Source organism: Stegostoma tigrinum, chromosome 28 (genome assembly GCF_030684315.1).
Source record: "Stegostoma tigrinum isolate sSteTig4 chromosome 28, sSteTig4.hap1, whole genome shotgun sequence".
NCBI lineage: Eukaryota > Metazoa > Chordata > Chondrichthyes > Orectolobiformes > Stegostomatidae > Stegostoma > Stegostoma tigrinum.
This window is the reverse complement of record NC_081381.1, coordinates 39,017,328-39,035,673: the sequence shown is the minus strand read 5'-3', so window position 1 is coordinate 39,035,673 and position 18,346 is coordinate 39,017,328.

Below are 18,346 nucleotides of genomic sequence, written 5' to 3'. Positions count from 1 at the left end.
TAGTGTGTCCTAGGGATCAGTGCTGGGACCTTTGTCGTGGTCTACATACTGGATTCAGAAGAAACAGTACGCTGGCCTAATTAGTAAGTTTGAGGACGATTGTCAGAGGGTACAGCACGATATAGATCAGTTGGAGGCATGGGCAGAAAAATGGCAGATGGAGTTTAATCCAGACAAATGCAAGGTGTTGCATTTTGAAAGGCCAAGTACAAGTGGAAATTATACAGTGACTGGCAGAAATCTTAGGAGTATTGATATACAGAAGGATCTGCCTGTGCAGATTCACAGATCACTGAAGGTGGCAGCACAGGTAGATAAGGTAGTAAAAAAGGCATGCTTGCCTTCATTGGAAGGGACATTGCGTATAAGGATAGATAAGTTATGCTGCAACTTGACAGAACTTTAGACCACACTTGGAATATTGCATATCATTCTGGTCACCACACTACCAGAAGGATGTGGATGCTTTGGAGAGGGTACAAAAAAGGCTTACCAGGATGTTGCCTGGTATGGGGGATTTTAGCTATAAAGAAAGGTGGATAGACTGGATAACAAAGTGTGGGGCTGGATGAACACAGCAGGCTCCTAAGATGCTGCTTGGCCTGCTGTGTTCATCCAGCCCCACACTTTGTTATCTCGGATTCTCCAACATCTGCAGTTCCCATTATCTTGGGTAGATTGGGTTTGTTTTCACTAGAATGTGGGAGCTTGAGGGGTAACCTGATAGAAATTTCTAAGATTGTGAATAGAGTGGAAAGTATGAGGATTTTCCCCCAGAGTGGAGGGGTCAGTTACTAGGGGACACAGATTCAAGGTATGGGGATGGGGGAGTTTAAGAGAGATGTTCAAGGCAAGTTTTTTGCAAAGAGTGGTGAGTGCTTGGAAAACGCCAGAGAAGATGGTGGAAGCAGAAGCAATAGCAGCATTCAGGAAGCACCTGGACGATTACGTTAAGAGGAAGGGAATAGAGGGATATGGATCCTGTAAATAAAGACAGTTTTAGTATAGTAGGGCAAAATGTGTTGGTGCAGGATGAGAGGGCTGAAGGATCTGTTCCTATACTGTATTGCTCTTTATTTAAATATTGAACTGACTCTTATGATGTAGTTTTTCTTTACTTTGCCTTCAAGCATATACATGTTTATTGAAGTGGATAAAGATTTAAGATGCAAAATAAATTCATGTTAAGATAATTTTGTTAATTCACTGCACTGGGGGAAGTACAAAGCACACCATCCCCTCTGCCTATGAACGGACTCCCCGATTTATAGTCAACAAAAAAGGAATTGCTCGATAGCATAAATGGGGAGAAAACAGTTAATGTTTTGCGTTCAGTAATCCTTTGTCAGAATTAATTATTGTTTCAGATTTCTAGCATCTGTAGTCCATTTGTTTTATTTTTCTTCCCTGTTTATGGTTGTTTCTTTCATTGAAAAAAAAATTTCGTGGTAACAATTTTTTTATCATTTGTTTTGCTGCCCAATACATTGTAATTCTTGAAGTTCATTTCTTGAGCGAGGGGCAGTTTCTTCCCACTACTAATAGTGTTACTAAATTGCATAATGAAGTTCAATTAACATGGGCTGAACCATTTAGAGACAAATAATAAGTTAACCGAGCTTTCACAGGAAATTTTTATTCTTTTTAAATTGTGGATACTTCTGTCAAAGAATGTCTTGACCAAATGGAGACATTCTGAGAGAGTTTATATAGATGAAGAAATCCTCTCAAATTTGGGGTCTGTTTCTTCTCTATCCTTTCCTTTGACATTTGCTTATTCAAATATTAACCGTGGATATGTACCAAAAAAAAAGTTTTCTGCCGTTGTCTACATGAAGCCAAATTTAGCAGATTTTCAAATCACACTGCCCAGGCACGTCTTTTATTTTAGAAATTCCAATGTCCCAGAGATTTGCAAACACATGCATTTGGACAGAAACAACCTTCTATCCATGCTGATATATTACCCTGACACAATTTGTTGTCGGAAAATTATAAACCAGTTCAACCCAAACAAATATTCAACAATTAAAACTGACAAATGATGGGAACTTAATTTCTACTGTGTGTTTGGGACTGATTACTGGGCTGATGGCTGCTTTGTTTTTAAGTACTTTGAAACCTTTATTGGAATGGATTTGTCTTGGGAAGTCCTTCTCGCACACTTCATTCTCCACACACCACATTCTCCAAAACGTGTGAGGAAAACTAACCTTTCCTAATATAGATATCTATTCTGATCTTTTGAGACTGCCTGTCTGTCCACAGCAAAGTCTATTGTTGAAAATAAACGTCTATGATATCGGGTATAACATTTGCGTTGGCAGAAAATTGTTTCTTGCCTGCCAGCCAGCCAGCCAAAGGCCATACATAAATGGATGTCTTGTTGGCAATATGTACAGTATTGACCTCCCTTGATAAGGAAGGATGTAAATGCTTTGGAGGTGGGTCAGAGAAGATTATTAGATTGATATCTGAAATGAATGCATTGTCTTCTGAGGAAAGATTGGATAGGCCCCAGACTTCACTGGAGTTTTGAAGAGTAAATAGTGACTTGAGCGAAGTGTATAAAGTCCTGAATAGTCTTGACAAGATTGATGTAGAAAGAATATTTCTTCATCTGGGTAAGTCCAGAATTAAAGGGCACTGTTTCAAACTTAGATATTGTCTTTTCATGACAGAAATTGGTAGTGGGAGAAAAGTTAATTGTTTTGCAATTTTGGAATTCCCCTTCAAGAGGTGGGATCATTAAATTTTTCAGAGTTTTAAGTTTTCAGGGTAGTTGGGTAGATTTTTGTTAGGTAACAGAATCAAAGGTTGTTTAGGGTAGATGGGGATGTGGAATTCATAACGCAAGTAAATCAGCCACGATCTGACCGAATGGTGGAACAGGTTCAATGAGTCGAATTATCTAATTCCGCGCTCTCATGTTTGTCTGTTTTGTACTAACATTGTTTTCGCTTAAGCATAAGTATTAATTGTTATCAAAATTTCAAATTCTTCATTAGCTTTTAATACACAGACTAATAGGTAATAATCTCTAATTGTTCTCTATTAATCAGAAACATATAAACTAGTATTACTTCTGAGCACAAACTGCTGTTCATTGCATACCAAACTTGAAAGAACAAAATCTACAAATGCACCATAAGCATTTTTGTCTTTTTTGATGGTTCCAGTGGGTTTTAGAGTTAAATTTCCAATAACAGTAAAACTCCAATGGCAGTGATCGCATTGGCTTTACTTCTATGAAGTCAAACCGTCATTCATTAGACGGTAGTCTATTCAGATTAGTGTTACTAATAAATTTTAAGATTTTCTATAAAGTCAGTTGAATCCACATTTTGATTCTTGTCTAATTTTTCCCAAACTACTTTCTTGGCCTAATGTGCTGCAATCCAAAGTGAAAACAACATACCTCCTAAGCCTTACAGTGATGTTTCACTATAAAAGCTTAGTTCTTTGACTAGTCATGTGTTTTGAGAAAGCTAGAGTACTTGTTGGGAATAGGTGACCTCTAGTTTAACCAGGAAATTGATCATAGTTTCCAGATCACATTTGTCTTTGTTTTTAAAGCCATATGTCAAAATTGTTTAGGTTATCCTTTGAACCTTTGAATGTACAATTGTAGATGCTATACTTAAAGCTTAGCAATTTTTTGGCAGTAGTTATTCTTTCTCCTCATCCTCATTCCACTTCCTGACACTCATCTACAAAGCCTGTCTTGTATCCTTGTGTACAGGCTTTCTAGTTGTCCCAACTCTCTTGCAGTCTTGCTTTGGATTAGCCAGTATCACCTCTCAGTTCCTGATTTTTATTCGTATGAGTATGGCATGTCAAATACATAGCCAGAGATAATAGGAACTGCAGACCCTGGAGAATCTGAGATAACAAGGTGTGGAGCTGGATGAACACAGCAGGCCAAGCAGCATCAGAGGGGAGGAGGGTAATTTCTTCAGGGTAGGCATCCTTAGAAGAGGCTTTGCAGTGGGGTTAAAATTGTTTCAGAGATAGTAGGATTTCTGAAGAATGGTCTAGGTCCGAAACGTCAGCTTTCCTGCTCCTCTGATGCTGCTTGGCCTGCTGTGTTCATCCAGCTCTACACCTTGTTATCACAAATACATAGCCAAGTGGTTTTTAAATGCCGTATGGTTTTGTGACTCTACCACTGTCTTTTTTGGACTAGGGTAATAAATGGATTAACTTACATGACCTTTCATTGTTATATGCACCTGCATGTTACTTGCTGACAAATTTCAATCCAGTGGAATGTAACTGTAAAGGGTGATTCTGGTAGTAATCAAATAATGGTTTCAGTTATGTTTATTTCTTCAGCTGATTATGTATTAGTAGCAGTGTTTGGGAGCAGAGTAGCTGTCATCAGACATTTAGATTTTTTTTTTATTTTGGGGTTGAGAGCTGTTCTTGTGGGATAATAATCATGCCCCAACCTCTGGGCCAGGAGATGAGTGTAAAAGTCCCACTTGCCCTTGAGGTATACCTTAACATGTCCAAAACAGATTGGTTTAAAAAAAAACTGTAAACTGTAGATGGTTTTACCAAACCCACTTGTTTATAGTTCACTCAATTTAGAGAAGTGTGAGGCAGACTAGGTTATGCTGTCTGATCTAATAAAATCAGAATAACACTAAAATGTTAATATTAAATGTAAGTTTCAAGTATCTAATCTTGGTATAAGCTACAAATTTGATGTTGTGTACACATGGTTGTCAGTTGAAAACTTTAATGCTGATCAGCAGGTTGCAGATGCCAATCCGAGAACAGTTATTGAATTTACCAGTGCGTGCCAAGACCAGGATCACTCCAACTGTAATGGTGCTGATTTTGACATGTGCTTTTCAGGACTTTTGTGCTTTATATATTGCAAAAAAAGTTATTTAACTTTGCATCTCAAAGTATAATGCAGCTTTCATTGCAAAATCAAGAAACCAAAAAATGTCTGTCTAGATTATGAAAATTTGCAGAAGTGTTTATTTCAATGTAACACATTTGAAATAAAATTTTCTCATTTGCACTAACTCGTACACTGTATAAATCTGCCCTGCTGTTTAAGATTTTAACAAAAATTTGTAGCTTGGGTTGAGGGAGAGGTTGTTGACTTGCTCGCCAAGCTGGCTTGTTTTTGTTCAGACGTTTCATCACCATGCTAGGTAACTTCATCAAGGCCTCTGATGACGTGATATTGTTCTACTCCACTTGGAATTTATACAGTCCGATCCTTTATGGTGAGTAGTGCCGTTTCCGAGTTTATAAATGGGATCCAATTCTATATGTTTGTTGATTACATTATGGGTTGAGAACCATGCTTCTAGGAATTCCTGTGCATGTGTATGTTTGACGTTGTCCCATTTAAACTGATGGCCTTCACTAAGCCAAAGGAACAAATGGGACATCCTGAACACATCAGAGACAAGCGTTAGATAAATTCAAGAAAGACAAGAACATTATAAGCCCACCAGTGGACAAAGGGTGCATGGCCATCATCATGAACAAACCGGACAACATTAAGAAAGCACAGGCACTGCTCACAGATACAAACACTTACCAACAGGTGGCGATAGACCCAACACCACAGATAGGTAATAGGATGCAGGACGGATAACCAAGATGGACAACATGAGAATGAGACCAGAAGGCACGAACACCTATGGACTTCCTAAAGTACGCAAACCAGACAGGCCCCTCAGACCCATAGTCTCCCTACCAGGCACGCCTTCACACAAACTGGCCCAGGACTTACAACTGAGACTGAGTTGAATGTATGTCCAAACCTCTGTATGCAGGAAAGCAAACTACACTGATCAAATCTTCCACTTCCAAAGCTATCACCCCAATGTCCACAAACAAAGCTGTATTAGGACACTATTTAAATGGGCCACTGCTCACTGCAACATGCCAGAACTATACAGGAAAGAGGAAGTGCACATATACAAAATCTTCACTATGAACGAATATCCCCACAACTTCATCCGCAGGTGCCTACTAAATAGACTACGTCAAGAGGACACAGTATGCCCTAAAACACTGCCCTATATCAAGAACATATCAGAACTGACGAGACTCCGACAACCATTAAGAAACTGCTTTTGCAACATAGAAAGCACATAGCCACTATACAACAACCACTCAATGATTAAAGACCACATCCCCATGCAGAACTAACATAGTTTACAAAATACCATGCAATGACTGCCACAAACATTACATTGGGACAGACAGGATGGAAAATACCCATCAGAATACGAAGGATGACATATACAAATATACTTCGAGTGCTAGCGAGTTTTGAGAAGATTTGTAGCTCAGGTTGAGGTTCTGGATGTGAGTTTGCTCGCTGAGCTGGAAGGTTAGTTTTCAGGCGTTTCGTCACCATTCTAGGTAACATCATCAGTGAGCCTCCAACGAAGCGCTGGTGTTATGTCCCGCTTTCTATTTATCTGGTTAGGTTTCCTTGGGTTGGTGATGTCATTTCCTGCATTGGTGATGTCATTTCCTGTTCTTTTTCTCAGGGGATGGTAGATTGATTTGGAGCCAGTGTGTTTGTTGATGGCATTCCGGTTGGAATGCCATGCTTCTAGGAATTCTCATGCATGTCTCTGTTTGGCTTGTCCTAGGATGGATGTGTTGTCCCAATCAAAGTGGTGTCCTTCCTTATCTGTATGTAAGGATACGAGTGATAGTGGGTCATGTGGTTTTGTGGCTAGTTGATGTTCATGTGTCCTGGTGGCTAGCTTCCTGCCTGTTTGTCCAATGTAGTGTTTGTCACAGTTCTTGCAAGGTATTTTGTAGATGACGTTCGTTTTATTTGTTGTCTGTATAGGGTCTTTTAAGTTCATTAGCTGCTGTTTTGGTGTGTTGGTGGGTTTGTGGGCTACCCTGATGCCAAGGGGTCCGAGTAGTCTGGCAGTCATTTCGGAAATGTCTTTTGATGTAGGGGAGAGTAACCCAAACAAACAGACAAAACGGGCTCAGAAACCATAACCACTCTCCCCTACATCAAAGACATTTCCGAAATGACTGCCAGACTACTCGGACCCCTTGGCATCAGGGTAGCCCACAAACCCACCAACACACCAAAACAGCAGCTATTGAACTTAAAAGACCCTATACAGACAACAAATAAAACGAACGTCATCCACAAAATACCTTGCAAGAACTGTGACAAACACTACATAGGACAAACTGGCAGGAATCTAGCCACCAGGACACATGAACATCAACTAGCCACAAAACGACATGACCCACTATCACTCGTATCCTTACGTACAGGTAAGGAAGGACACCACTTTGATTGGGACAACACATCCATCCTAGGACAAGCCAAACAGAGAGATGCACGAGAATTCCTAGAAGCATGGCATTCCAACCGGAATTCATTCAACAAACACATTGACTTGGAGCCAATCTACCATCCCCTGAGAAAAAGAACAGGAAATGACATCACCAACCCAAGGAAACCTAACCAGATAAATAGAAAGCGGGACATAACACCAGCGCTTCGTTGGAGGCTCACTGATGATGTGACCTAGAATGGTGATGAAACGTCTGAAAACTAACTTTCCAGCTCAGCGAGCAAACTCACATCCAATACTTTGAGTGCATGTGAAGAAACAACAAGATAGAATTCATCTTATTGGATCTAAGCAGTATGTCAGATCCAAAGTGAAATGGTCATAAATGTCGAGAATGAGCAACAATTTCACACTCTCAAATGCAACAGGCACATTATTGTTCTGAGCTGGAACAGAGCAAAATTCTCAGGTGGAAGGAATAAAGTCACCAAGTCAAATGTTGGCATGAAAAAATGTAGGCTTACAAAACAAGAGAATATAACAGCATTTACAGGGCAGCTAGTGGGATAACAATACCCAGAGTGAGACATGAAGGGACAGGGTATACAGACATAGAAAAACAGTAATAAATAGTCTTAAAAGGGTGGGGGTGGGGAGTGAAAAGGCAGAATTAATCACTCTTGAATGCATGTCATATTCAGACAAAATGAAGCAACTGCACAAATACAGATTAATGAGTATAACTATAGCCATTACAGTGATGTAGTTAAAAGGAGATTAATCTGGGAACTAAATAATCAGATGTACGTAATTTTCAAAAGGCTAAGCATGAAGAAAAGTGTGGAAGTGCAATAGGAGGAAATTATCTTAAATCCAAAGACATAGAATCCATAACGGTAAAGGCAAATTGAAAAGGAAAAAAGACACTGGTAAGAATAATCCATGGCACCCCTAACAGTGGCTATAAAATGGGACATTGAATAAACCAGGAGAGAATGAGGATGTGTAACAAAAACAGTACATTAATTATGAGTGACTTTAATCTTGTCAATTGGGATAGTTAGATTGGCAGAGGAAGCTGTTAGGACGGAAGAATTCATTGCGTATTTGAGACTATTTACTCAAACAATGTGGTATATCCAATCAGGAATTAGGCTATTTTGAAGCTGATTTGTAAGGAGGCAGGTTTAACAAATGATGTCAGAATAAGACACCCCCCCCCCCACACTCCTGCCGCCACACGCACACGCGCGCAGTGACTTTGACATGATTGAACTTAGCATTCAATTTGTGAGGAAGGAACTGTGAATTTAGTACTGGCTGGAGTAGACTGGGAAAGGAGTTTAACATCAAAGACAGTTAAGGAATGGTAGGCATTTAAGAAAAAAAGACTAATGCCTATATTAGTGAGGAAGAAGGGTTCGAGGAAGCAGGGTTCTAGGAAGGAAATAAGCCAGCCATTGTTAACCGGGAAGTTGAGACCATCTGTTTGAATGGAAAGAAAAACATGTGGCAGCGATCAGTGGTAAGCCAGAGGTTTGGAAAGTTTTGAAAATCAATAATAGATGTCCAAAACAATAATAGGAGAACACAAACTTTGTCTGTCTTGCAAGTTTATCATCAATGTGAGTTTCTTTAATTACATTAAAAGGAAGAGTAAAGCCAAAGTGAACATAGGCCCCTTGAAATGAGGCTGAGTAATGAGAAAACAGAAAATAGCACAGGAGTCAAATAAATATTTTGCATCAGACTTTGCAGTAGAAGACATTAAAAGCATTTAAGTTACTAAATGATTAAGGAACAAAAGGAGTGAGGAAATAAGTGCAATATCTCTTACCAGAGAAAAAGTGCTAGGGAAAATAATAGGGCTAAGGGACCCATGGAGCTAATAGCATGATCCTAGGATATTAAAGGAAGCAGCTGCAGAGATAGTGGATGAGCTGGTAATGATCTTCCAGAGCCCTGTAAAGCCTTCCAGAGGATAAGAAAATTGCCAATCTAATATCTTTATTTAAAATGTGAAGGAGGCAAACAAAATTACAACCATTTCAGCCAAGCTTCAGTCACCACTCTGCTTCTTTTTGGCTTGATGAGGTTTTTGTGACTATGCCTCTATTGTGCTTTAAGTAGTAAGTTGTCATTGATCTGTTTGGTTTTTTTAATGTCACTGGACTTGGTGTCACCTGACTTCTGCCTATTTTCTAGCTGACGCAGAATCCTGCTTATCTGTTATCCCAGTGCTTGAAAGCTCACTTTCATTTTTAGTTAACCTTTTTTTAATTCTAATTAACCTGTTCAGCAATATTATTACACATGTCTAGAGTGGATGGTACTTGAACTGGTCCTCCTGGCCAAGGATAGGGACATTACCACTACACCACCAGAGGGCTCCAGTTGACTTGGAATAGCAGTGGACGCAAATTAGAAAATGTGTCCAGTCTGGCTGGATCTCAAAATACCACCAGGCCTTGTCCCCTTGCTAAAACTACTCACTGTTCCTGGAATAAAGGTAACCGCTACCCAACTCTCCCCACAAGTTTCCTTACTCTACTTCAAACTAGCGTTTTATACCTCCGTCCACTATCTCCTCCACCCCCATGTTAAACAGTATGTGCAAGTAATATATTAATTTCTTATCACTAAGATCATGACCTTTCATTAGCTTCTGGACAAACTTTTTTCCCTAAGGTTCTTTGCGGCTCTAACCATGAACACGCTACTTTCCAATTTTTCTTTTCTCCCATGTTCCATGAAAGCTCTCTCCAAGCTCATTCTGCTCATTGAACCACAACAATTGCCACTAATGTAGGATCAAACAAAAACCCCCATCATCTAAAATAGTGACAAAGACCCTAGACTTTTCCAATATCTCCAGTACAGGGCAAAGTCTTGGATTTTCAAAGCTTTTAAAGGGAAAATGACAGCAGGACAGAAGTTGCAAAAAATACATAGCATAACCAGTAGAATGGAGATTGACTGACTACTATTCAGCCTGGAATTACAATTTACACTTCCTCTCTAAAAGGACAATCAACCAAAACAACTCTCAGACTCCAGTCTGAGACAGTTGTTACACCTTGGGCTATCCAGCAAAGACAGTACAGGGCCTACATAGATACTAAGCATTCAATCTCAATTGAAATCTAATCTCTCATATTCTTAATGATTGGAAAACCAGTTAACTTCAAAAGGAAACACCAGAAATACAATGGGAAGCACAGATTTGGCATGAAGATAAGGGCCCACAATCAATATAATTGCAGCCTCAGATCTCACCTGAAAGAACTATCCAAGAGTTTTAGAGCAAGGGTAATCAGAAACAGGTCTGTTCCGAAGTAAGAGAACCAACTGCAATTGACCACAACAAGCACAACCAAGAACGGACAAACTCTGCAAACCAACTGACTCAACTGACACCACAAGACCTCAGATACACCTTGAGGTGAAAACAGGGCCAGCAAAGCCAGAGAAAGTAAAGAAAACCCAGTACATACCCAATTAGATCCAATACGCACCCAACCACATCAGCCGAAAGACGTGCAGTCTAAATTCTTCATTCAGATTCGGGTTATGGCAAGTTGGGAACAGCTAGGCTTATTTCAAAACTGAGTTTTCTCAGTGGTGAGCTTATCCCCTGAGACCCCAAATTTCAGACCTAACCAACAGGGAAGGGAAGTCGGTGGAGACTCTGCAGTTAAAACTGTTATTTTCTGCGTGTGTCAGTGCAATACGATTCAATAGTGTTAGTGTATTTAATAGTAGTACTGTTCTCTGTATAAATAATCATGTCAATTTCCTTATTTATTGCATTTACCTATTTTTCTTGTATTATACTTACTATTTGTATTTTAAATGCAGAGATTCTTTTGCCCTGAAACACCTATCCACTGCCGCCTTTGTTTCACGTTCCCTAAATAAGTCCTGAGCCCAGACTCAGGGATCTGGGGGTGATTCAAACCACCTTTAAAGTCAGAAAATAACTGATTGCAAACCAGAACCCTACACCTGACTGCCCAACTTCTCCCGGTACCTGTATTAGACAATGTAGTTAATGATCCCCTCTTTAGGTGATGGCCTTCTCCTGTTTCAATCAACCATTGTATCTGTTCTCAAAAATATATTCTTTTATCCCCAATGTCCTTGCAAACTAAAACACAAACCTATGACCCCTAACTTTGGAAAGTCATTGAACATGTCTCCAAAATGTGCCCATTTTTTCCAAAATTCCATGTTTGAATCACTCTTATCAGGTTCCAGCTTTTGCCACAACACTGGAAAATGCTCTTTTGGATGTAATTTGAGACTGTGATACAGGTAAATTATCCCTCCTTACCATTCTCAATCATTTGCAGCCTATGATGTGGTTGAGAACACCATCATCCAGCTGCGTAACTCTGCTCCCGTCCTATCCCATTCTTAATTATCAAATTATTGCCAGGATACTCCTTGCAATGATTTCTCTTCCTTCAATGTTACCTCTAATTATTTCTCATCTAATTGCTGTCCCACAGTAATGTCATCTGAAAGTACAGCATTAATTTTTATGTGTATGGTAATGATACGACAAGTTCTCCCGGCTCTATTGCTGCTGTTGTGCAGAATGATGGGACTGTAACTGCTGCTGCATTACTGAAAATCTACCTGGACTGTCAGTAATTAAGACTGAATTGTGACCTTTATGGTTTGTACGTGTCTAGAAGATATGTTGTTGAATACTTTTGTGACAGTTTCCTCGAGCAATATGTTGCAGAAACAGCTAAGGATAAAGCTCTTTCTAATCAACTATCGTGTAATGATGCAGGTTATTTGGTAATCTCATTAAAACATCTGGGTGCTACATTTGAATTCAATGTTAAATTTGAAAGCGGTATGGTCCAATCACAAGTAAGAGCTTTAAACTTAAAGCAAATTCCGTAGATAAGTGGAGGGAACTGGATCTTGTTGTCAGCAGACTAAAAATATATCTATTAGTAAACAGTGGGAAATGTTTAAAGAAACAATTCAGAATATTAACAAAAATAGACTTACGTTAAAAACCACCTAGCAAGGCAAATCCATTATGGCTTACTATGGAAGTTAGAATACTAACAGTTTGAAAATAAGGCTCATGGAATTGCAAAAATGGCAGCAAATCTGAGTTTTGAGCACTTTAGAAACCCGGGAAGAATTTAGAATGAGACTAAACTAGCCAGGAATATAATAACAGATTGTAGGTGCTTGACAAGTACTCAAAAGGAAGAGAGAAACTGAAGTAAATATTACATCCTTTAGAAGCAAAGGCAGGAGAAAATATTATTGGGAATAAGAAAACGGCAGAGAAACCAAACAAATAGCTTGACAGTCTTCATAATAAAAGACATATGTTGCTGTCCAGAAGGAGAGAGTAACCTAGGTGCTAAGAAGTCAAAAAAGTGATACCAACAGAAAATAAATCCTGGAGAAATACAACAAATCCCAAACCTGAGCCACTTTGAAGGAAGGATGTGTAAATGTGTTGAAGACATTTCAGAGGAAGTTTACTAGATCAATACCTGGAATGAGGAAAGATTGGACAGGCTCGGCTTGTTTCCACTAGAGCTCAAAGAGTGAGGGGTGACTAGTTTGAAGTTCATTGGATCCTGAAGGACTTGACACACTGAACATGGAAAGGATATTCATTCTTGTATGCCATTCCAGAGCTAGGGGATTCTGTTTATGTGAGCGGTCCCCTTTTTGAATAGAGATGAAAGGGAAATTTTTCTAAGGATTGTGCAAGTTGAGAACTCTGCGTCAGAAGCAGATGGTAGTGGGTCCTCAACTCTTTTTAAGACAGAGGTAAGTTGATTAACTCCCCTATCAACTTATCTGATCCAATAGGTCTCTTCACTCACTTACGGGATGACCTTATTGGGTAGTTTTGTCTTGTCTACTCTGCATGGCTTGGCTTAAGGTTTTCTAACGAATCCAACTCATGTCTACATTATTTTGGTTAGATGTACCATAAAGTTATCAGAATAGGTGGAAATGTGGAAGTTTGAATCCAAACAAATCAGTCATAATCTTACTGAAAAAGGAAGTAGGCTTGAAGGGCCAAATGATCTACTTCTGCTTCTACTTTGTATGTTCTTATAAATAAGACACAGATGCATAGATTTTGAAAGAGAGATAGCTACAGATTTTCTGACTGAGTTTCATGAGATTCTGGAATGGCTCTAGTAAATTAGAAGTTATTAAATGTAACACCTCTGCTTATGAAAAGAGGGAGAGAGAGAAAATGGAGCCACAGATCAGTTAGTTTGATAGCTACTGACGAATGGAAAAGATCCCATACCCAAAACCAGCAAAACTGGGGCCATATACAAAGTACCACGCAGAGACTGTGAGAAATGCTACAGAGGCCAAACCGGAAGAAAATTGACCATACAGATACATGAACACCAACTAGCCACCAAGAGATGTGACCAATTCTCACTTGTCTCGCTACATTTGGACCACGAGGGACACTAATTCACTTGGGACAACATATCCGTAATCTCACAACAGAGACATGCCTAGGAATTCCTGGAGGCCTGATATTCCAACCTGAGCTCCATCAACAAATACATTGAATTAGGCCCTGTGTACAAACCACCGAGAAATAAAACCAGAAGTGATACGACCACCCCAGCAAACTGAGGCATATAAAATACAAGCAGGTCAGAACATCGATGCTTCACCGTAGTGCACTGACAATGTTGCCTCGCAGGGCGATGAAATGTTTGTAACCAAACCCACCACCTCAATGTGCATGTCTACAACCTCATCTGCTATCCGAGCTACAAATCTTCTCAAAAACTTTAGCTTGTCTTCAGTAATTGAGAACATGTTGGAATAATCAAGAAAGTCTTAATGCATTTGGAAATTCATAGTAAAATCAGAGGACTTCATAGCAGTGGTAGCATTTCTATCTTTGGGCTAGAAGCTTGACATTCAAGCCCTACTTCAGGATTTGATGGTCATTAAAATATGCTCAAGGTATGGCCAAACATATTACATATTAGTCTGAAAATCCATCCAATATGGCAGGAGGTAAGAATTGAAGATTTTCTTACAAAGGCAATGGTAAACCATGCTGTGCTTGTCCAAGCATGTTCATGGACAAATCCAATGGATGTCCAGAGTCATAAATACCCTCTTAAGAAGGTATCTGAGAGAGAACAATCAAAGGAAGTCAATGTGATCTTACAAAAAGAGAAATGAACAGGCAACCTCTCAACACCCAAATCCGTTAAAATTCCTTTGTGGTGGGATCTTAGCAGGAGCCATTCTGTTGCAGCTCTGCAATTTTACATGCCCAGTCCTCACCTCCCAGCCAACCTTCTGGGCTTAGTAAAATTTCTGTCAATAAGTCAACTTTAAGTGAGAGCTTACAACGCAGTGGGTGTGGAGTGATGTGATTATTAAAAATATCCAAGTTTAATCTAATTTTTCCCCTTTTGCAGTTTTTGCTGTACCTTGAGCAGAATGATGGGACCCTATCAGTAATGTAACTGCAACTGTATCTACTTCAACAGTCAGTAATTAAAATTGAGCTGTCACCTTTAAGGGAGAAAGATGAAAGAGCAGACAGAATTTAATCATGGTGATATGGATTGGGCTCACTGATTAGAGAATGAGTTGGAATCCTGCAGACCTTTGTTTGGGAAGTCCTGATGGAATTATGTCTTTCAGGAATTTAAGTGACTGAGAATGGATTTTCTCCAGCATTCAGGGGCCCACTGGCAGAAATTGTGCATATCAGGATCTATCCAGATATTTGAGACCAGCAGCTGCCCATAGCCAGCAGTGGTACCAGGACGGGAAGCTGCCACTAATAATACACCAGCCAGAAGCCGAGTGTTTATAAGGGACCCATGCCAGCGGCGAATGAAGGTGGGATGTGGTTTGTGAGAAAGGATCACCAGCTGGGGACTGGGCGGTTAGTTAAATTAGGGATGTGGATCTTTTTCATTTGCATCCAAGCCACCCACCCCACCAGCTCCGCCTCGCCTCTCCTCCCCCATGCTAGATAACTCAATCAGGTACTGAGTGTTATTGAACAAGGGTCACCCTCCTCTCATAAGGGCTCCCACATGCCGAGTCCCAGTTAAGGTCCTGAATTAGAATCCAAATGGCAAGGCTGCCCTCTAGCCTATCCAACCCAGACTTCATTCAGTGGAGATGAAGAGAAACCCAACCAAAACGGTCTGGCCCAATCAATTTTAGCCCCTGTCACCGAACACTACTGGGGCATTAAATTCTACACAAGAGAGTCTAAAATTCTAATGCATGATAATTCAATACATAAAATTGAAGGTGTTATTTTGAAATATTGTCCATTTTATATCAGATATATAACAATGCCAGGGAAACAAAATACACACAACATGCAGACGTGGCAAATGAGTGCTGAGTTAATTTCTTCAATATGTTTAGGATAATTGAGGTAAAAGCACATATGCATTTTTACTCTGAAATATTGCCAAATTTCTTTTTGAAGTGAGCCACCTGCTGTCCTCTAATCTGGGTTGTAAAAAAACAATTCTCCTATTCTAACTTCTACATAATGCTATTCCATGGCTACAGCAGCAGCAGCTTTGTTCAACAATTTATAGCGCATAAGCAAAGTGCAATTAACCTATTGGTCAGCCCAGTTTTTCAAAGAATATTCAGTGCAACTTGTGAGCACATGTTGTATGCTATAATGGCAAAATAAATCAAGTGAAAGAACAATATAAATATTTCTTGAGCAGTATCCATCCCTGTGGTTTAAAGTATAATTGCTTTACGAGGAATAGTTATATCTTATAAAATCATTTTTGGAAACAATCATAAAAGTGTACAACAAAAGTGGATACTGTATCTGTTGTATCTGTGCTGATTCTTTGCTCGAGAAATCTAAAACTAATCTCATCCATTTGATCCTCCTAACATTTCCCAATTTTGATTTGTAAGAAGCAGTGGTTTGGGCCTGAGCCATTCTTCGTGAAGTTGTAAATGTTCCAAACTTGTGCAAAGTCATTGATTATAATTTCTCGCCTTGTACATTAATGGAACTTTAAATCAAGTACCACCATCATTGCTCACAAGAGGAAATAGGTTTTCCTTATTCAATCTCAAAATGCTTCATAATTTTAAGCATTTGTAATAAATTCCCTTGCATTTTCTGTTCTATTGAAAATAGTCCCAGAATCTCAAGTTTCTACTCTCAGATATATTTTAAATTTCTGTTATTAGCCTGGTGAATTGGACCCTGATCTGTTTCATTCCAACTCCAACACATGTTTGACATTTGAATCAATGGACCTGTTATATTCCATAGCCTTGATAAACAATATTTCTCAGATTTTGAAGAGTTGGTAGCATAAAATAGTCACTTGGGTAATATACTGAAAAGCTGCTGTTATTCAATTGAAAACAAAGATTATTTCATTCTTGAGGAAGATCTGTGAAAACTAATGACTGGGAAATTATACTGAGTAGCCTGTAAGAATGCATTGAACAGCTGAGCCTGCCCATAGTTGCAACAGATGGCAGCCTCTGGTGATAATGATTAATAGATGTGGGCATCATTGGCTATACCAACATTTATTCCTCGTCCCTAAGTGCCCTTGAGATTGTTGTGGTGAGCTCCTCTTGGACCAGTGCTGTGCACACACGGCACTGTTAAAAAGGGAGACACAGTTGCAGTGGAAGAATGATTGGTGCATAGTCAAAATTGTGTGTGATTTGCCAATGTAGTGTTGTCATGCATCTGCTGCCTTTGTCCTGGGTGCTAGAGGTTGCATATTTTTAAGCTGCTGCTAAAGAAACCTTGATGAAATATTTGTCGTTGAGGCAATAATTCCTTTTAATGCCCTGGTGAAAACTGCCGTTTTTAGGCACTTCTCTGGGATTTCAATTTCATTTCATTCACAGCAACACCAATACAATCACAGCTGCTGTCAGTGACAACAATTATATGGTTAGGATGCAAGTTTTCTACCAATGTTCTTCGACCACTTTCTGCCATGTGAATCACATTATAAAAGTGACAGAGATCTTGCCCCAAAAGATCGTTCTTTGCCCCACACTGCCATTATGAAGTTCATAATGTCAACTATCAGTTTTCTATCTCTCTTTGCCCTACTTGTAACATTGGGGTCTGTCGTGATTTGGGGTTAATGAGTATAAATGCTTTTCCTACATCTCATGATATGACTTGTAAATAATTTATGACTGATTCTAATGCAAATAGGGGAAGAAGCATTGCACCTGAGAAATATTTAATCTTTCTTTAAAATGACTGTAGTCTGTCTTCTGCTGTGTTTTGTCTGCTAAGGCTAATGGGGAAATCAAGCTCTAATTGAGCTTACTTTGCAGATGGCTTCTAGAATTTTGCAGCTTCAGATTTCTGCCACCACCCTGGGTAACTAGTGCCTGCCTATGTCAATGTTTATGTTATGGAACATCTAATGATGTACAATAGCTCCTTTAAACTTTGCTTTTGTGCAAGGTTGATTACCTCAAAGCTGAGTAATTTGCAAGACAACACAGTGAAAGCTCATGAAGAATTCTCAACTCCAAGGACAGAGAGTTCAGAACCAACCTAAGTGAGACTTGGTGCAACAGCTACTTTCAACATCCTTTCAGTATTGATAACTACCTCGACATGAAAAGAGTGAACAACAATAGATAAAAGAGAACAATTGCACCACGACACAACATATTCAATCACTGCAATAGTTAGAGGCTTCATCAGCTTTCAGGGATCATAAATATTTAGTTCAAGTCAAAGACATTTGTTAACAAGCAAACATTTATTTTTGGATGAACAAAATAGGGACTGGAGCTGATAGCATCATCTGTGCACCTGGAGACTACTTGGCAAACAGGAGATCAAAGCAAATATTGAATTATGACAAAATAAAGCTGGAATGTTGTATAGAAAGTGGATTCTTGCTTGTAAATTATTTAGTTTGAACTAAAGTTACTGGATCAACGATATTTTGTACATTTATTTGTTTATAATAAATTTTATACTCCCTCCCTCATCC